The sequence below is a fragment of the Symphalangus syndactylus genome, chromosome 1, assembly GCF_028878055.3.
Source record: "Symphalangus syndactylus isolate Jambi chromosome 1, NHGRI_mSymSyn1-v2.1_pri, whole genome shotgun sequence".
In the NCBI taxonomy this organism is placed as follows: domain Eukaryota; kingdom Metazoa; phylum Chordata; class Mammalia; order Primates; family Hylobatidae; genus Symphalangus; species Symphalangus syndactylus.
Window position 1 is genome coordinate 100717365 of NC_072423.2, and position 22247 is coordinate 100739611.

The following is a 22247-nucleotide window of genomic DNA, read 5'->3' on the forward strand; positions in this document are numbered from 1 at the left end:
AATAAATTAAAACGAGAAGGTGAAAGACTTCTGCACTAAAGACTACAAAACACTGTTGACAAAAATTGAAGAAGACTTAAATAAATAGAACTATACATCCTGTGTTCACAGACTGGAAGATTTAATACTGTTAAGTTGACAATATTACCCAGTGATCTACAGATTAAATGCAACCCTTATCAAAATCCCAAGGGCCTTTTTATTTGCAGAAATGTAAAAACTGATTTTAAAATGTAAATGGAATTTTCCCAGGGCCCCAAATAATCTAAAATCATATTGAAAAAGAACAAAGTTGGAAGACTCAGGCCTGCCATTTTCAAAACTTTTACAAAGCTGCAGTAATCAAAATAATGTGGTACTGACACGATGTGGTCTCTAGGACACAAGGATGGACATATAGACCAATGGAATATAATAGAGAATGTAGAAATAAACACTCACATATTGGTCAATTCATTTTCAACAAATGTATCAAGAATTCAGTGGCAAGAATAGTCTTTTAACAAATGGTGCTGGGGCAACTGGATCCTCATATATCAAAGAATGAAGCTGGACCCATACTTCATAGCATATAAAAATTATCTCAAAATGGATCAGAGACCAAAAAATAAGAGTTAAAGGCATAAATTTCTTAGTAGAAAACAGGAGTAAATCTTTATGACTTGAGATTGGAAATAAATTCTTAGAAATGACACAAAGAACACCATATTGTAAATGTACTAAGAAGTGACACTGAATTGTACATTTTGAAATGGTTTCTGTTATTTAAAAAATTTAAAGGTTGCACAGAAGACTAAAAAGCAGCACAGACAGAATTATCACCAGAAAAAGAAGGCTCAACATTAAATGTCAACATGGAAAACACATGTCAGAAATAGGTAGTCCAGAGCAGCAGCTATAGTGGAGGCTCTTACGAATGACTAAGATTTGAGGTGGCAGCCTCAGAGAATCACTTCTTGGGGGTAGATTCGATTTATAGAATAGATGTATCTCAGAGACATAGTAGGAAAGCCAAAGAATGGTGAGCATAGCTGCCATCTAGAAACTACCTACACATGCAAGCATAACAGATTGGTTGAAAGGTTATAGTACAGTCACACTAAGGAATACTATGCAACTTTAGCAATACAATGAGAAAGATCTCTGTGAATGGATATTGAGTGACTTCTAGGAGACGTTGTTAGGAGAGAAAAGCAAAGTTCAAAAGGGCATATATAGAATAGTACTTTTTTGGGAAATGAGAAAATAATCATGTCTTATAAAGAACAAACACACACAAACTATAAACTAGAAAACACTGAAACTGGTTACCTATAATGGGTAGGGGGAATTAGGATGGAAGAGATATGGGTGAGAGGAAATTTCTCTCAGTAGCTCCTTTTGTTTAGTATTGACTTTTGGAAGTATGTTAATGTTATATGTATTCAAAAAATAAAATTAACAAGATAGGGACCACTTCTGAGATGGTGGAATGAGCACCTTGGTATAACCACTCTCTGAAAAGCAATGATAAAACTGGACAAAACTGTCAAAAACAACCATTTAAGAAGTCTGGAAATTAACCAAAGAAATATAAAAATTGAAAAGTGCTAATTAAAGAAAAAATATTAAGCCTTCCTAAGGATAGCAGGGTTATGATTTAACGTGGGGCTGCCATCTCCCCACCCAAGCTCAGGGGCACAGTAGGCTTGAGGACCAGCAACAAAGAAGGCTCATCTGATTTTGAATTCCATAGAAAACCCTATGCACTATGTTAAGCAACAGTGATTTCAGTGGCAAATAATTGGAGGCAGCCCACATCACAGCAACCTAATGTTCCAATACTGGTTGGGCAAGCGACAGATTAAGAAAAATTTTAAAAGGAATTCTGGAGATATGGAAGTTGTACATGCTCGCAGGAGAGATCAGAGAGGTTTCCTGCTATCTACTTATCCTTGGCTGACTGTGAGACCTTTTGCAAGCAGACAGTAAAATATAGGACAGAGTTATAAAGTGCCTGAACTTTGAATGTCCCAACCCACACATAGATCCCCTCAGCAGAGGGTGGAAGATTCACTGCCTCAAGATGTTTAAACAAATGTCTGACTAATCATGGCTTGACCACTAGGTTATGCTGATCCAGGGGTGACACCAATGAAGCCAGGCTTACAAAACAAACATAAGAATTAAAACAAACAAAACTGAGCAGAGACACCAGTGGCTGCACACTGCAGGAGAACACAGACTCTGCAGAATCCATGCAGAGAAGGCATACACAAGCGAGCAAACAAATAAACGAGCAACAGAAATCATCCCTGGTTAGGGAGAAGAATTAGAATCCAGAGTTTCTACGATATATTATCTAAAGTAAGTTTTTAACAAAAAAAATGAGATATGCAAAGAAACAGAAAATTGTGACCCCTAAACAAGAATAATGAGCAATAAATAGGAATTATCTCTGAAGGGCCCCAAATGTTAGGGCGCAATTTCAAAATAAGTATTACAACTGTTCAAAGAACCAAAAAAACCACATTGAAGAATGCAAGTGTGATGACAAAGACTCATCAAATAGATAATATCAATATAGAGATAGAAATTATAAACCAAATAGAAATTCTGTAGTTGTGAACTATAATAACTTAGATGAAAAACTCACTAGTGGGGCTAAGCAAATTTGACCTGGCAGAAGAATCAATGAACTTGAATGCAGCTCCATAAAGATGATTCAGACTGAAGAACAGAAAAATAATGAAGAAAAATGAAGAGATACCCATTGGATACCATAATATAGTGGTCTCCAACCTTTTTGGCACGAGGGACCAGTTTTGTGGAAGACAATTTTTCCACAGCCAGTTGGGGGAGGCTTTAGTTAGATTCTCCTACGGAGTGCACAACCTAGATCCCTCACATGCTCAGTTCACAATAGGATTTGCTCTCCTATGAGAATCTAATGCCATCACTGATCGGACAGGAGGCAGAGCTCAGGCAGTAATGCTTGCTTGCCTGCTGCTCACCTCCTGCTGTGTAGCCCAGTTTCTAATAGGCCACAGAGTTGTACCAGTCCATGGCCCTGGGGCTGGGGACTCCTGTCCTAACAGGATGTGTAACAATGTATGTGTAATTAAGTTGTAACATATATGTAATTAAGAGTAGAAAACATGTGGAATTAAGGAGTAACAACATATGTGTTAATAAGAATACTCAGAAGGAGAGAATAGGGCAGACAAAAATATTTGAGTAGATTATTAACCTGAAGCAGATTGTTTTTGCTTAAGCTGCTTATTGTAACCTCTAGATTACACTTTAAAAATGGGGGAAATAAACTAACAAAGGAATTAGAATGGTACTCTAGAACATATCTATTCAACATGCAGAAGGCAGTAAAGGAGGAAGAGAGGCACAAAAGTGATATGAGACATACAGAAAATAAATAACAACATGGTAGATATAAATCCTTCCGTATCAATAATTATATTACATATAAGTGAATTAAAAACTCAATAAAGGGCAGAGATTGCCAGACTGCCTTAAAAGCAGGATCCAAATATATATGGTCTACAAGAGTCACACTCTAGATTCAAAGACGTAGTTGAAAGTAAAATGATGGAAAAAGATGACATGCAAACAGTAATAAGAAAGCTAGAGTGACTGTACTAAAATCAGACAAAATTGGCTGGATGCAGTGGCTCACACCTGTAATCCCAGCATTTTGGGAGGCTGAGGCAGACAGATCACTCGAGGTCAGGAGTTCAAGACCAGCCTGGTCAACATGGTGAAACTCTGTCTCTACTAAAAATTAGCTGGGTATGGTGGCAGATGCCTGTAGTCCCAGCTACTTGGGATGCTGAGGCAAGAGAACCGCTTGAATCCGGGAGGCGGAGGTTGCAGTGAGCCAAGGTCACGCCACTGCACTCCAGCCTGGGCAACAGAGTGAGACTCCATCCCAAAAATAAAATAAAAATAAATAAAATCAGGCCGGGCGCGGTGGCTCACGCTTGTAATCCCAGCACTTTGGGAGGCCGAGGCGGGCGGATCACGAGGTCAGGAGATCGAGACCACGGTGAAACCCCGTCTCTACTAAAAATACAAAAAATTAGCCGGGCGCGGTGGCTGGCGCCTGTAGTCCCAGCTACTCGGAGAGGCTGAGGCGGGAGAATGGTGTGAACCCGGGAGGCGGAGCTTGCAGTGAGCCGAGATTGCGCCACTGCACTCCAGCCTGGGTGACAGAGCGAGACTCCGTCTCAAAAAAAAAATAAATAAATAAATAAATAAATAAATAAATAAATAAAATCAGACAAAATAGACTTTAAAAACAAACCATGTTACTAGAGATACTGCAAAGCATTTTACAATGACGAAAGGGAAAATTTAACAGGAAGAAATAGAAATCATAAACAGAAATCATAAAGAAATAAAAATTTGTAACAGCTGAAAACACAGCCCTAAAGTATATGAAATAAAACTGTCAGAACTGAACAGAGAAATAGACAATTGAACAATAATAGACAACTCAACAATAATAGTACTAACTCTTGTTGATTTTCTGTCTTGTTGTTCTATCAATTATTTACAGTGGGGTACTGAACTATTACCCAACTACTATTGTTGGATGAAATGGTTGGAGGTGAGGCTATGTGGCACTCTGCTTAATACCCTCCCCTGTTCTGGTGTCAGGGACACAAATGTGGAGCTGACTTTTCGTCAGAAGCAGTGGTACCCAGAAAGCAGTGGGGTAACAGATCCAAAGTGCTCAAAGTAAAAAAAAAAAAAAAAAAAAAAAAAGTCAACCAAGAATACTGTGTCCAGAAAAGTTTCTTTCAAAAAGAAGGCAAAATAAAAGCATTCCCAGAAAACAAAAACAGAATTCCTTGTCAGCAGACCAGTTTTGTAAGAACTACTAGAGGAAGTTCTTCAGGCAAAAAGCAGGTGCTCCCAGTAAGTTCACATATATCCAAAAGCAAAGAGCAAGGAGGTAAATAGGAGCAAAGCTGTTCTAGAGTAAGGAAATGCCACCAGTTGGTAACTCAAATCCATAAAAACCAAAAAAGTGGATCAAATATGTGATATAAGAAGGCTAATAAAATAGAAACTAGAAATAGATACTTGCTCTCCTTTCAGCTTCTTTAAAGATATATTGTTATATAATATGATCCTTATAATAGTGCATAATAAAGATGTAATGTATGTAACAATAATACCACAAAAAGTGGTAAAACTGAATAAACTCATACAGGAATAACTTCTGTATCTCACCAGGATTAATATAAATATGAAGTAAATTTTGAGACTATATATAAGGTAAGCCCTAGAGCAAACACTAATAACAAATAGAATATTGAAGAATCATAAAAGAAATGAAAATTTATATTAGAAAATAGTCACTAGATGGAAAAGAAAGCAGCAAAGGAGAAATAGAGGAACCAGAAATAGTACATAGAAAAGACCAAAAGTAAAACTGTGGATATAAATCTAATTATATCAATAATAATATTAAATGTGAATGTATTAAACAATCTAATCAAAGGCAGGAATTGTCAGACCAGATTTGAAAAACAGGATCCATCTGTATTCCATCTATAGGAGGCACACTTTAGATGATAAATGCCAACTGCAAGTAAAAGGATGGAAAAAGATATATCATGTAAGCAGCAACCATAAGTAACCTGAAGTGCTATAATAAAGTCAAAGGAGACTTTAAATTAAGAATGTTACTGAAGTTAAACATGAATATCTCATAATGATAAAATGTCAATTCATGAGAAGATACAAGGATTATAAACATATATTCACCTAACAATAGAGAACTAAAACATATGAAGCAAAAACTGACAGAACTGAACAGAGAAATAGCCAATTCAACAATAGTAGTTGGAGACTTCAACACTCCACTTTCAATAATGTGTAGTACAAGAAAGAAGATCAATAAGGAAACAGAAGATATGAGCAACACCATAAACCAACTAGACTCAAAAGGTAATTATAGAGCACTTCACCCAACAACCAACATTGACTATACAGTATTTTCAAGTGCACATGAAACATTCTCCAAGAAGGACCATATGCTAAGTCACAAAACAAACCTGCATAAATTTAAAAGGATTGAAATAATACAAGGTATTTTTTTCTGAATATAATGGAATAAAAGTAGAACTCAGTAGCAAAGAAATTAGGGAAACATACACATGTGGAAATTAAACAACACTACATTCTTAAATAATCAATGGGAGAAAGAATTCACAAGGGAAATGGGACGTACTTTGAGATTAATGAAAATGAAGATACAACATAACAGAACTTATGGGATACATTTAAAGCAGTGCAAAGATGGAATTTTATAGCTATGAATGCCTATATCAAAAAATAAGGCTTCAAATCAATAAGCCAACTCTCCACCTCAGGAAACTAGAAAAAGAAGAGCAAACTAAACCGAAAGCAAGTAGAAAGAAACAAAATAATAAATATTAGAGTAGAAATAAAATATAGAATATAAAAATAGTAAAGTCAACAAATCCAAAATTTGGTTCTTTGAAATTAACAAACCTTTGATAGATTGGTAAGAGAGAGGGAGAGGGAGAAGAAAAGAAGGGGAGGAAGAAAGAGGGGGAGGAGGAAAGACAGAGAGGGAAGTGCATGAGGCAAAGGGGGAGAGAGAAAACTCAAATTACTAAAATCCGAAATGAATGACAGTTTTACAGATTAAAGGAAAAAAAAGAGGCTAGCTGCAGTGGCTCATACCTGTAATCCCAGCACTTTGGGAGGCCAAGGCAGGAGAATTGCTTGTGGCCAGGAGTTCAAGAATAGCATGCGCAACAAAGCAAGACCCTATCTCTATAAAATATTTTTTGAAAAACAGCTGGTGTTGTGGTGCACACCTGTCATAGGCTAAGGGGCAAGGATCATTTGAGACTAGGAGATCGAGGTTACAGTGAGCTATGACTACACCACTCTATTCCAGCCTCAGCAACAGAGAGAGACTCTGTTTCTGAAAAAGAAAAGGAAAAAGGAATGAATGAGGTAAGTAGACTACCAACCTGACAGAAATAAAAAGGATTATGAAGGAACACTATGAACAATTTTGTGCCAATAAATTATACAACTTAGATGAAATTGACAAATTCCTAGAAAGATGAAAACTATGAAAACTGACTAAGAAATAAGTAGAAAACGTGAATGGATCCGTAACAAGTTAAAAAGATTGAATTAGTTATCAGAACACTAGTTGAAAAGAAAAGCCCAAGAGGGCCAGATGGGTGAATCTAACAAATATCTAAAGAATATCAATTTTTTTGAACTTTTCCAACAACAAAAAAATAGAAGAGGAGGAAAATTTCTCCAATACATTCTTTCAGTCCAGTATCACCCTGACACCAAAACCAGACAAAAACATGAAAAGAGAACTTATAAAATTTATTTTATCCATTTTAGGTATATAGTTCTGTGGCATTAGGTAAATCCAAGCTATTGTGCTTTATTCTTTCTCGATGTTGTAAATGGAATTGTTTTCTTAATTATATTTTCAGATTGTTTTTGACAGTGTATAGAAATACTATTGATTTTTGTATTTCATTACAATAACTGTGATGAAAATGATGTAAAACCCTCAAAACCCTCAACAAAATACTAGCAAGTAAAATCAAACAATGTTTAAAAAGGATTATACATTATAACCAAATGGGACTTATTTCAGGAATGCAAGGTTGAATTAACATCTGAAAATCAATTAATGTAATGCACCATTATCAATAGAATAAAAGACAAAACACCACGATTTCTGTCAGTCTGTTCAGACTGTTATAATAAAATACCACAAAGTGGTGGCTTATAAACACAGAAATTTATTTTTTGCAATTTTACAGGCTTGGAAGTCCAAGGTCAAGGCACTCGCAGATTCAGCGTCTGGTGAGGACCCACTTTCTGGTTCATGAACAGTTGTCTTCTTGTGTTCTCATATGATGGAAGAAAAAAAGGAGCTCACTGAGGTCTCTTTTACAAGGGCACTAATCCCTTCCATGAGGTCTCCACCCTCATGACCTAACCACTTCCCAAAGGCCTCACCTCCTAATACCAACATTAGGGGTTAGGATTTCAACATATACATTTTGAGGAAACACACACATTCAGTCTATAGCAATTAATGATAGAATAAAAGACACAGAAAAGCATTTGGGTGATAAAATTCAACACCCTTCCATGATGGGAGAAAAAGCCCTATTCAATATACTAGGAATAGAAAGGATCATCCTCAACCTGATAAAGGGCATCTATTAAAAATCACAGTTGGCCAGGTGCAGTGGCTCACGCCTGTAATCCCAACACTTTGGGAGGCCGAGGCGGGCGGATCATGAGGTCAGGAGATCGAGACCATCCTGGTTAACACGGTGAAACCCCATCTCTACTAAAAATACAAAAAAATTAGCCAGGCGTGGCAGCATGCGCCTGTAGTCCCAGTTACTTGGGAGGCTAAGGCAGGAGAATGGCGTGAACCTGGGAGGTGGAGTTTGCAGTGAGCCGGGATCGCGCCACTGCATTCCAGCCTGGGCAACAGAGCGAGACTGCGTCTCAAAAAAAAAAAAAAATCACAGATAATATCATACTTAACAGTGAACAACTGAATGTTTCCCCATTAAGATCAGGAAGGAGACAAAGAGATCTGCTCTTTCCACTTCTATTCAACATTTATTGAGTGTTCTATCCAGGACAATTTGGGAAGAAAAAGAATCCAGACTGGAAGAAAGAAGTAAAACCATTTGGAGATGACATAATCTTTGTGCTGGTCCAGTTTTGCATTACTATAAAGGAACACCCAAGGCTGGGTAATTTATAAAGAAGATTTTAATTGGCTCACAGTCCTTCAGGCTATACAGGAAATATGGCACCAGCACCTGCTCCTGGTGAGGGCCTCAAGAAGCTTACAATCATGGTGAAAGTTAGAGGGGCAGGCATATCACATGGCAAGAGCAGGAGCAAGGTGGAGGGAGGTAGCAGGTTCTTTAAACAACCAGCTCTTAGCATAAACTACCAGAGTAAGAATTCGCTCATTACCATGGGGATGGTACTAAGGCATTCATGAGGGCTCCGTCCATGATCCAGACACCTCCCACCAGACCCCACCTCCAACATTGGGAATCATTTTAATGAGATTTGGAGGGACCAAACATCCAAACCGTATCAATGTTGTATACAGAAAACCCCAAGGAATCCATTGTGAAACAATTGTAACTAATGAGTTCAGTAAGGCTGCAGGAGACAAAATCAGTGTACAAAAATCAATTGTATTTCTACATACTGTCAAAAAACAATCTGAAAATATAATTAAGAAAACAATTCCATGTACAACATCAAAAAAGAATAAAGCACAACAGTGCAAATTTACCTAATGCCACATAACTATATACTTAAAATGAGTAAAATAGTAGATTTTATGTTTATTTTTACTATAATAAAGAAAAATAAAATACCTTGGGAATAAATTTAACAAGTACAAAACTTATCCTCTGAAAATTACAAAACATTGTTGAAAGAAAAGAAGATACAAATAAACGGAAAGATATTACATGTTCATAGACTGGAAGACTTAATATTGTTAAGATGGCAACACTCCCGGAATTGTGTTGATCTACAAACTCAACACAATCCTTACCAGAATCTCAGCTGGTTTCTTTGTAGAATAATAAGCTGATGTTCAACTTCATATGAAAATGCAAAGGACCCAGAATAGCAACAATTTTGAAAAGGAAAAGTTGGAGGCTTCACACTTCCTGATCGCCAAATTGACTGCAAAGTAACAGTATTCAAGAAAATGTGATACTGGCATGAGATAGATATATAGATCAAGGGAATAGAATCAGAGTGTAAAAATGGAGCCATACATCTATGGTCAATTGATTTTTGACAAGGATGCCAAGAACGTTCAATACGGAAAGAATAGTCTTTTGAACAAATAGTGTTGAAACAACTGATATCCGCATGAGAAAAATCAATTGGACCACTCCACATCATATATAAAAATTAACTCAAAGTAGATCAAAGACATAAATACATAACAGATAAAGCTATAAAATTCTTAGGGTAAACATAAGGGTAAATCTTTATGACCTTGGATTTGTCAGAAGTTTCTTAGATATAACACCAAAGAACAAGGAACAAAAGAAAAAAAGTAGATATATCGGACTTCATAAAAATTAAAAGCTTTTGTGCTTCAAAAGACACCTTAAAGAAAGTGAAAAGACAACCTGCAGATGGGAGAAAATATTTGCAAACAATTTATCCGATAGGGGACTTGTTACTGGATATATAAATAACTCCTACAAGTCAAAAACAAAAAGACAGATATCCCAACTTAAAGAATGGATGAAAAATCAGAATAGACATTTCTTCAGTGATGACATATATATAGTCAATAAACACATGAAAAGAGGCTCAACATGATTAGTCATAGGAAAATGTAAATCAAACCCAAAAGGAGATACCACTTAATAACCACTAAGATGGCTATAATTGAAAAAAGATAATAGCAAGTGTTGGTGAGGATGTGGAGAAATTGCACAGTGCTCATATGCTGGTGGTGAGAATATAAAATGATGCACCCACTTTGGAAATAATTGGTCAGTTCTTCAAAAAGATAGTTATCGTCTGGGTGCTGTGGCTTATGCCTGTAATCCTAGCACTTTGGGAGGCCAAGGCAGGTGGATCACGAGGTCAGGAGATCGAGACCATCTTGGCCAACATGGTGAAACCCCGTCTCTACTAAAATACAAAAGATTAGCTGGGCATGGTGGCACGTGCCTGTAATCCCAGCTACTTGGGAGGCTGAGGCAGGGGAATCGCTTGAACGCGGGAGGCAGAGGTTGCAGTGAGCTGAGATTGCACCACTGCACTCCAGCCTGGCGACAGAGCAAGACTCCATCTCAAAAAAGAGATAGTTATCATTTGACTCAGCTTTCCACTCCCATGTGTTTGCGTATCTCTTTCTTTACTTTTCTTTTTTTTTGAAACAGAGTCTTGCTCTGTTGCCCAGGCTGGAGTGCAGTGGCACAGTCTCAGCTCACTGCAACCTCTTCCTCCCGGGTTCAAGCAATTCTCCTGCCTCAGCCTCCCGAGTAGCTGGAATTACAGGCACCTGCCACCATGCCCAGCTAATTTTTGTATTTTTAGTAGAGATGGGGTTTCACCATGTTGGTCAGGCTGGTCTCAAACTCCTGACCTCAGGTGATCCACCCACCTTGGCCTTCCAAAGTGTTGGGATTACAGGCGTGAGCCACCACCACACCCAGCCTTTCATATCTCTTTCCTGCCCAGGAGATAGGAAAACACATGTCCACACAAAAACCCACATGTTCTAGAAGCATTATTCATAGTAGTCAAAACATGCAAACAATCTAAAATGCTTATCAACAAATGAATGGATAAACAAAATGTTTATTCATTGTATATCATACGATGGAAGATTATTCATTCATAAAAGAATGAAGCACAAGGACCGGGTGCAATGGCTCATGCCTGTGGTCCCAGCAGGTTAGGAGGCCGAGGCGGGCAGATCACCTGAGGTCAGGAGTTCGAGATCAGCCTGGCTAACATGGCAAAACCCAATCACTACTAAAAATACAAAAATTAGCCGGGCTTGGTGGTGCATGCCTGTAATCCCACCTACTTGGGAGGCTGAGGCGGGTGAATTGCTTGAACGCGGGAGGTGGAGGTTGCAGTGAGCCAATATCGCGCCACTGGACTCCAGCCTGGGCGACACAGTGAGACTCTGTCTCGGAAAAAAAAAAAAAAAGAAGCACTGAAGCACAAACCTTGAAAACATGATGCTAAGTGAAAGTAACCAGTCACAAAGGGCCATACATTGTATGATTCCATTTATATAAAATGTCCAGAATAGGCAAACCTATAGAGAGAAAGATTAGTTATTGCCTAGGGCTGAGGGGGATGGAATAGTGGGTTTGGGGGTGATATTTAAAAGGCACTGGGTTTCTTTTTGTAATGATAAAAATGTTCTCAAACTGGAGTGGCAGTTGCATAGCTCTGGGGATACACAGGCACCCTTCACTTTATTGCACTTTGTGGATATTGTGTTTTTAAAAAATTAAATGTGTGTGGTAAGCCTGCATTGAGCAAGTCTATCAGTGCCATTTTTCCAACAACATGTGCTCACTTCATTCTGGGTCAGCATTTTTTAGCAATAAAGTGTCTTTCAATTAAGGTAGGCACATTGTTTTCTTAGACATGGGTCTATTGCACACTTAATAGACTACAATATAAACATAACTTTTATATGCAGTGGTAACCCAAAAAATTTGTGTGACTTGCTTTATTGCAATATTTGCTTTATTGCAGTGTACTGGAACCGAACCACAATATCTCTGAGGTATGCCTATACTAAAAACCATTCAATCATATTCTTTAAATGGGTGAATTGTATGATATGTAAACTGTATCTCCACAAGGCAGTTAGAAAAAAGCTATAGCAGAAAATATTTGGGGTCCAGGGCCAAAGACTTCTTAGACCTGACATCAGAAGTGCAGTCCATAAAAAGGATACGTCGAATCTCAACAAAATTTAAAATGTTTGCTCTGTAAAGTACCCTGTTGAGATGATTACGATGAAAGCTACAATGAATAAATATTTGCACCCTGTTTCTGACTTATAATAAATATCTAGAATATATAAAGATCTCCCAAAACTCGACAGTTAACAAAAAGTCTAATTGGGAAATGGAAAAATGATATCAACAAGAATTTCACTGAATAGAATATAAAAATGGCAAACAGGCACATGAAAACATGTTCAGTATCATCCTAATGAGGAAATGTAAATGTAAACCACAATGAGATCTCCCTACACACCTATCTGAATGGATAAAATGAAAAACAGTGTGAACATCAAATGTCAGCAAGAATGCAGAGAAACTAGATCACTTAGACATTGCTGGCAGGAATGGGAAATGTGAAATGGTACAGTCACTCTGGAAAATCAGTTTGGTAGTTTCTTATAAAACTAAACATGCAACTGCCATACAACTCAGCAATTACAAGCTTGGGCTTTTATCCCAAAGAAATAAAAACTTATGTTCATGCAAGAACCTTACAAGAATATTCATGTCATCCTTATCAATGTATAAGGTTCCCATGGCTGCTGTAATACATTTCCACAAACTTAGTGGCTTAAAACAACACACGCTTTTTTTTTTTTTTTTTTTTTTTTTTACAGTTCTAGAGGCCAGAAGTCTGAAAAGAGTCTTAGGGGACGAAAAATCAAGGTGTCAGCAGGGCTGTTTCCTTCTGGAGGCTCCAGGGGAGCATCCCTTCCCTTCCCTTGCCTTTTCTTCTGGAAGCTGCCTGCATTCTTTGCTTTGTGACCCCTTCCTCAAATCACATTGCCATTTCCTGCCCCTGCTTCCGTGGCCACGTAACCCTCTTTCTCTTCTATAGTCAAATATTCTTCTGCTTCCCTCTTATAAGGACCCTCTTGATTACAGTGGGCCCATTCAGATAATCCAGGATGATCTCTCCATCTCAAGGTCCTTAATTTGACACATCTTCAGAGTGCCCTTTGCCATAGAAGGCAATAGTCACAGGTTCTAGGTGTTAGGACCTGGCTACTTTGGGGGCCATTGTTCAGCCTATAGTGATCTGTAATAGCCCAAACTGGGAATGACCCACATGTCCTTGGATGAGGGAATGGTTAAATAAACTGAGGTATATGTCCATACCATGAAATTCCACTCAGCACTACGATTTAATGAACTGTCGCTATACAAAACAACTTGAATGAATCCAGAGAATGATGCTGAGCCAAAAGACCCAGTTTCTAAGATATTGTGTACTGTGTCATTCCATTTATATAGCATTTTTGGAAAGACAAAACTACAGAATCAAAGAACAGATTAGTGGTCACCAGGGATTAGAGGGATGGGGTGGGAGAAAGTTGGTGTAAAAGGACAAATAATGGGAATCCGTGTGGTGATGGAAACACTCTGTATCTTGGCTCTTGCTGTTGACATCCTGGTTATCATATTGTGCTATGGTTTTTTTTTATTGTACTTTAAGTTTTCGGGTACATGTGCACAATGTGCAGGTTTGTTACATATGTATCCATGTGCCATGTTGGTGTGCTGCACCCGTTAACTTGTCATTTAGCATTAGGTGTATCTCCTAATGCTATCCCTCCCCCCTCCCCCCAACCCACAACAGTCCCCGGAGTGTGATGTTCCCCTTCCTGTGTCCATGTGTTCTCACTGAAGATGCTACCACTGAGGGAAACTAACTAAAGGGTGCATGGGATCCCTATTATTTCTTACCATTGCATATGAATGTCTAAAAATAAAAAGCTTGAAAGTGTCATTTTTTTAAATGGGCAAAAGATCTGAATAAATATTTCACTAAAGAAGATACACAATTGGGCACTAGGCACATGGAAAAACGCTCAGCGTCATTAGGAAAATGCAAATCAAAACCACAATGAGGTAACCATTCCAACTGGACAGTATTTTTTTTTCTTTCTGTACTTTCGTGGAAGGGGTGCTAGAGTTAGAAAATTATCATTTTTGCAACTACCACAATAAAGCCTGGTTTCCAAAAGCATTTAAATCTAGAGAGACTTTTTTTTAATAAGTAGCAGGGTATATGTATGGCCTTAAAGAATCTCCCCCAGATTGTTTATTGGTTGCAAGGCAAAATATAGTAACTGTAGGGTAGAAAAGTGGATAATGCCTCAATTTGGTGATCAAAATAACATCATCAATAAGGGGCAGATACACTGTGTGCGTCAGGATGTGGTACACTGAGAAGGACATCAGGTCATTTACAGAGTACACAACGTGGATCTAACCTGGGGAAACATCAGACTCCCCCAAGAAATGACAGGACTGTATCTTTAAAAAACATCAGTGTCATAACAGAGAAAGACTAGAAATGTTCCAGATTAAAGAAGACTGAAGAGACACATCTAAAGGCAGTACTGACCCTGAACTGGATCTTGCAGTGGAGGAAAAAATGCTATAAAGGACATTGTCATGGCAACTGACAAAACGGGAACATAGGCATTAAATTAGGTCAAAGTATTATATCGATGTTTAATTGCAGAAGTCAATAACTGTATTACTGCTTTCAAAGATAATATCTTTATTTTTTAGAAATACACAGCAAAATGCTTAGGGGCAAAGGGCTGTGGAGTATGCAACTCACAGATGTTTCAGAAAACCATGTTATGTGAATATAATGTAGAGAAAGGGGTTCAAATGATAAAGCAAATGTGGCAAAATGTAACAATTAGTAAACTGGTAAATCTTAGTGAAGGGTATGTAGGTGTTCTATATCTCATACTTGTAATTTTTCTGTAGTTCAAAATTATTGCCAAGTAAACAGTTTGTTTTGTTTTAAGAAACAATCCTGAGGGACCACTTTAGCCCAGCAGGTCACAACTGGGGGCAATTTTGCCCTCCAGGGGACATGTAGCAACATGTGGAGATGTTTTTGGTGGTCATAACTGAGGCCGGAGATGCTGCTAAACATCCTGCAATAGACAGGACTTCCTCCCTCAACAAAGAATTATCCGGCGCTAGATTTCAATAGAGGTACAGTGGAGAAACTCTGCCCCACTTGGCTGACAATAAGTCACTCTGCCAGGACTGGTGGGCAGGAATGCCGGCCGGGAAAGAGGAACCCTGCCTCTGGAATTCAAGGTCAGACAACCCGAGAAAAACAACCTGGCCACATCACTGAAATTAACAAGCCTATTCCTGTGTCACGGGGCTGAATTGTGTCCCACAAGGTTTACAATTGAAACCCTAGTCTTTAATACCTCAGCATGTGACTCATGCAGCATGTTTGGAGACAGGATCTTTAAAGAGGTGATGAAGCTACAATGAAGCTGTTAGGGTGGGCCCTAATCCAGTGTGACTGGTGCCCTTAAAGAAAAGGATATTTGGACACACAGAGAAACACCAGGGTGCAAGTGCACAGAGCAATGGCCATGTGATGACACAGGAAGAAGGCGGCCATCTGCAAGGCAAGGAGAGGGGCCTCAGGGAAAGCAGCCTTGCTTAAACCTTGATCTCAGACTTCTATCCTCCAGAACTGTGAGAAATAAATGCTGTCTAAGCCACCCAGCCTGTGGTATTTTGTTATGGCAGTCCTAGCAAACTAATACATTCTGGAAAGTTAACACAGAAATAAAAGTTCTGTACATAGAAACAGGTTCAAGAACCTATGTTCTTGAACAAAATGAATTTTAAGCGATAGAGAACATCACAGAATATGTACACCAAAGGAAATTAAGCAGAGATTATAAATTTTAGAATAGAATTGAAATAGAAATAAAATTCAATTAGAGATAGAATTAAATCAAAATAAAATTGCTTCAGCGGTCTTAGAGGCATTTTTACTATTTTACTGATTGAGAAAAACAAGATGCAGAAAGCAGGTATGATATGATCCCATGAGTTTGGAAAACAATGATAATGCCTTCATTATGTCACATGTATTTTATTTCATTGAATATTATATGAACATCGGGAAAAATGTGAGACAACATATCCTAGATTATCAACATAGGTAACAGAGAAGAGGGGAGCCCAAGCAAACATAAGAAAAAAGTTCTGTACTGAAACACATCTATTCCATTCTACTCATCTGTAAAGTTAAAGTGTGAATATTAGAAAGTAATACAATATTAAGGACACTAAAAGAAAGAATAGCCCCTAGATTTGTGGTACGAGTGTTTGGAAGGGGAGGAGAGCAGATCTGGTATTGATAAAGCCTGGGGCCAATTTGGCAGCAGACAGAGACACAAGACTGTTTGCTGCATATGGGCCCTGGGTGAGCACTTACATGTTCTAACTCACTCAGTCAACACAGAAGTCCTGGGAGCAGGCACAGTTAGGATCCTGATTTCACAGATGTGGAAACTGAGGCACAGAGAATGCAGTAGCTTGCTTAGGGCCACGTAAGAAAATGGCAGAGCTGGGCTATGGCCCTAAGAAGGTTGGCCATATAGGCTGTGCTCCAAACCACTCTATGAAACCTGCCACTCAATTTTTAGAAACTTAATGGTACAGGAAGATTTAATTTTCCTGTCTCAGAATTTGGCAGATGTATTAGGTTTTTTTTTTTTTAACTAAAGGCAGAGCAGACCTAAATGAGGCAATGAATAAGTATATATATATATGTACAATCCATCTCAATGTACATTTTATCTGTCCATGTATACAAATAAAACTTTGTGTCCTACAAATACAGAAGATATTTTCTGAGGTCTGTGGAGCATTTACAAAAATAATGATCTTATTTTCATACTTGGACACAAAGAAAATCTTCATTTTAAAAAAAGTGGAGACTTCATAGGCTACATCCTTTCACTGTAAGCCTACTAAATTAGAAATAAATAACAGTGATAAAAATTTACTGCTTAAAAATTAAGAAGACATTAAAAGAACTCTAAAGAGAAAAATCAAAACACAAAATTAAAACTATCAAGAAAGCAATGAAAAGGAACATATTTCATAATCAGATCTATGTGTCACAGCTAAAGCTGCAATCAGAGGAAAATTTATAGCCTTTAAAGATGCCTTTAGTAGAAGAACTTCAAATAAATGAATTATGACTCTTAAGTAAAAGAAAACAAAAATAGAGTTAGCCAAGAAAAGGGAATTAATAGCTATAAAAGCTTAGATTAATGAGATAACAGAGTACAAAGATAGTTTTCTGATAATAAAATATAAATAAAACAGATAAATTTCTCATGTGCTTAAGAAAAAAGGAGAAAAACTACAAAAGTTCAGGCATGAAGGAAAAGAAAAACGAAGAGATGATAGAGAAGACCATGAAGTCACTAAAGGAAAATATCGGTTGCTACCAAGTGGCATCACAATTGAAATGCTTGAGGAAATTAAATAGCAATGAATAAATTACTCCAAAAGATGCAATAAACTAATTTAGAACAACATATCATAAAACAGACTAAAAAGAAATTACTAAAGATGTCCTATAAAACACGTATCAGGCCCAGATGGTTTTACAACTCAATTCTATTTAACCTCTACAGAAAAGATAATCCCAATGTTCTTCAAATAGTTCCAAGACACAGAACAAGGTAGATAAAACTTTGTTTTGTAAACCACTGTATTTGCCCCCACATGATGGCAGATTTCATACTCTTCTGAAAGATGCACTGTTATTTCTAGGATCAGATATCAGGGATGTCCTGCACCAGTGATGAGAGTGCAGCTTCACAGTTTTGATGCCTGTTTAATGGAGATACAATACTTGAAGCAGACCTCTGCTGATGGGTATGTTGATGGTTTGCAATTTTTTGCTATTTAACAATTGCAGAAACCAACATCCTGATGATGGATTATTTTGCAAATGTGTAAGATATGTGTAGAATAAATTTCTAGAATGATTCAAAGGCATATGCATCTTTAATTTTGATTGAAATTGCCTTATGTATCTCCACAGAGGTTTGTATCAACTTACTTTTCCAACATCAATGACTGAGACTGAGAGTTCCCCTGTACACATACCCATAGAGTGTTATCAAACTCTTTGATATTTTAATAATCAGATAAGTTTCAAAAACCCTATTGCTTTAGTTTGCATTTCTCCTGTCATAATTGAAGTCATCCAGCATATTTTCATTCTTAAGAGTCATTGGCATTTCCTTTTCTGTGAACTGTTTTAATATCCTTTAACTTCTATCTTGATTTACAAGAGCGTTTTTATAGAGCAATTCAATTAGCCCCACGCCTATAGGTGAGTGGCAACTGGTTTCTTTAGGTTATCAATAAAAAATTATTTTCAGTATTTTTTTTGCTATGCAAAATATATATTATATATTTATATTGTATATTTATTATAAAAAGTTTTATTGAGGTATAATTGACATAACTTGCATATGTTTTAAGTGTGCAATTTGGTAACTTTTGACACATGATGAAACCATCGCCATGATTATGATAATGAACATAACCGCTGCCCTAAAAGTTTTTTTGTGCCCTTTTGTCCTTTTCCCTCCTACCACTACCCCTGATCCCCAGGTAACCACTGATAACCACTGACATGTTTGTCACTCTATATTAGTGGTCATTTTCTAGATTTTTACATCAATAAGATACCACGTACTCTTTTTTTTTTTTTTTGTCTAGCTTCTTTCACTCACCATAATTATGTTGCAATTTATCCATATTGTAGGCATATCAATGGTTCATTCCTTGGTATTTCTGAGTAGTATTCCATTGTAGGAATATACCACAACTTTGAAAAAAATCTATTCAAATGTTGATGGGCATTTGGGTTGCTTCCAGTTGTGGGTTTCCAGTTTTTATAAAGCTGCTATGAATATTCCATGTACAAATGGTAGCATGCATATGATCTTATTTCTCCGGGATAAATACCTAGGAATAGAATCGCTGTAGAAAATGGTAGGTATGTATTTAACACATTAAGAAACTGCTGAACTGTCTCCCAAATGGTTGCATCGCTTTGGACTTTGCATTCTCACTGGGAGCATATGAGAGTTCCACCTCCCACACATCTTTACCAACACTTGGTATCATCCATCTCCCTAATTTTATACAATATAGTAATTGGGCAGTGGTATTTCATTTTGTTTTTTATTTGCATTTTTCTAATAACTAATGATATTTCAGCCACATCTTCAGGCTCCACTTCTAATTCTAGTTCTCTTGCAGTTTTCACAACATCAGCAGTTACTTCCTCCACTGAAATCTTCAACCCCTCAGTCATCCATGAGGGTTGGAATCAACTTTTTCCCAATTCCTGTTAATGTTGATATTTTGACCTTCTTCCATGAATCACTAATGTTCTTAATTTCATCTAGAATGGTGATTCTTTTCTAAAATGTTTTCAATTTACTTTGCCCAGATTCATCAAAGCAATCACTATCTATGGCCGCTGTAGCCTTATAAAATGTATTTCTTAAATAATAAGACTTCAAAGTTGGCATTACTCCTTGATTATGGGCTGCAGAATGGATGTTGTGTTAGCAGGCGTAAGAACAACATTAATCTTCTTGTACATCTCCATCAGAGGTCTTGGGTGACCAGGTGCACTGTCAATGAGCAGTAACATTTTGAGAGGGATCTTTTTGTCTGAGCAATAGGTCTCAAAAATGGGCTGAACATATTCAGTAAACCATGTTGTCAACAGATGTACTGTCATCAGGCTTTGTTGTTCCATTATAGAGCACAAGCAGAGTAGAGATTTAGCATAATTCTTTAACGGCCCTAGGATTGTTGAAATGGTAAATGAGTACTGGCATCAACTTGAGCAGGACTGCCACAAACCTTCAATTTGTAAAAAATGCATTATCAGCAAAGTGCAACAAACCAAAGTGCAGTCAATAAGAATGAGACACGCCTGTATTTTAAAATTCTCAATTTCTGGTTATTTGCTGCAAGAATATATTAATGGAATTGATTTTTGCATACTAATCTTGTATCTGCCACCTTACTAAACTCATATATTAGTCACAGTGGTCATCTTGTATATTCATCAGATTTTCTACATAGATAACCATGTCTTCTGCAAATAAAAACAGTTTTACCTTATAAAATAAAACTCTCTTCTCAATATATGTTACTTAGACTTGCTCTCACAGGAGATTGGGGTTTCTGTTTACACTGCATAGGTTGTCTAGAAGATCCCGTATCTAAAACATGGATCATGAAGGTCCTGGGGGTCACCCTGTAAAAGCAAAAGTGCAGCTTCTCCAAAGGCATGTACCTTATACAGGATACATACGAACCCCACAAACAAAAACATCCACCACACAAACTCATGATCTAAATTGCAAACCCACAATGAAATGAGCCATCATGAGCAAGAGTTAGGAAAAACTACAGTGAACAGAATTAGACTCTCCAAGAACTGCAGATGATGAAATGACAGGATAGAGGGTACAAAATACGCATGTTCAAATGACCTAAATATTTAAAGTTGTAGTTTAAAATATGAGAAAGGTACAGGATGCTAAAATCAAGCAAATTAAACCCACATACAAGGATTTATAGGGATGGAAAAAATATATAACTGAAAGTCTCAGTGGGTGGATAAAGCAGTGGAACAGAAACTTCTCAAGAGTTAGAAATTGCATAGAAAATTCTGTGAATGAAGCAGAGGGAGACAGAGATAGAAAATCTATGAGACAGCTGAGGAAGAGAATGAGATGGTCAAATAGAAGTTTCTGGAAAAGATCAGAAGCATTAGGGGAGGCAATATTCTACAATATAATGGTACTGACTTTCCACAGTTGATGAAAGACATAAACCCTCAGATTCAGGAATCACAACAAATTGTAGGCATGATAAATAAAAATAATCCACCACCTTGGTACAGTACATTGAAACTTCTGAACACTAAAGTCAAAAGGAAGGTTTCTGAAGTCACTAGAGGTAGGGAGGGTCACTTACAAAGGAAAATCAATTAGCCTGATGACCCACAGAAGCCAGGAGACTGCGGTGTTATAGCTCCAGAGTCTTCAGACAAAATGTACACATTAACCTGTAACTTTCCCCCCAATGAAACCATCATCCAAGAAGAAAGCCAAAATAAAAATATTTCAGACAAACAGAAACTGAGAGTTTACCTTCACTGAAGGAAACACAGACTTCAGGAAAAAGGAAATTAAATCCAAACGGTGAGACAGAAAAATGCAAGTCTGTGAGTAAATATCTAGATGTACGCAGCATCAACAAAAAGAGGATTGTTTAAAAGACAAAACCAAAGCACTAGGCAACAAAGACCCAGGAAACGGCAGGAGACAGTATGATCTGGAGCACCGCGAGGTTCCAGTGAGGTTCCGGAGGAGTTGGGGTGACTTTTGATCTCAACTGGCAAAGCATTCAGGATTTAATCCTGCAGCAGCCACCAGAAATACACAATCAGAACACATAGCTTTGAATGGAGGAGTGGGTGAAAGGCCAGGCTTGGTGTGTTGGGCTGAGGACGCCGAGCCGGCAGCAGGAGGAGGCTACAGCCTGACCCTGTGAGAACCAGGCTCACAAGTGCAGAAGTGAGAGGTGAGGCTGTTCCATGACGCATGCCTCCAAAAAGCACACACACGAGTGTGAACGATGAGCCTCCAGGCCACGCTGGGGACCTCTGGGTACGTGAGGCATGCTCCTCCAGCACGCTGCCCCACTTTGCAAACGGGAAACCACACAATAGTCCCAGGTCACCTGGCAAACACGTGGTGACACACACAGGCACAGTTTTGAAGATGCCTCCCCGGAAGCCCTTCAGAATCACTT

The 22247-nt window shown here is 37.8% G+C and overlaps 2 protein-coding genes across 5 annotated transcripts in view; one reads left to right on the forward strand and one right to left on the reverse strand.

Annotated features, from left to right (window-relative positions):
• The window catches only part of KCNQ1 (potassium voltage-gated channel subfamily Q member 1), a 404394-nt gene that overhangs the window by 235026 nt on the left and 147121 nt on the right, over positions 1–22247 (reverse strand). The window lies entirely within an intron of this gene.
• Positions 1–22247, forward strand: part of LOC129479150 (collagen alpha-2(IV) chain-like) — a 122155-nt gene that overhangs the window by 87147 nt on the left and 12761 nt on the right. The gene's annotated exons all lie outside the window — the stretch shown is intronic.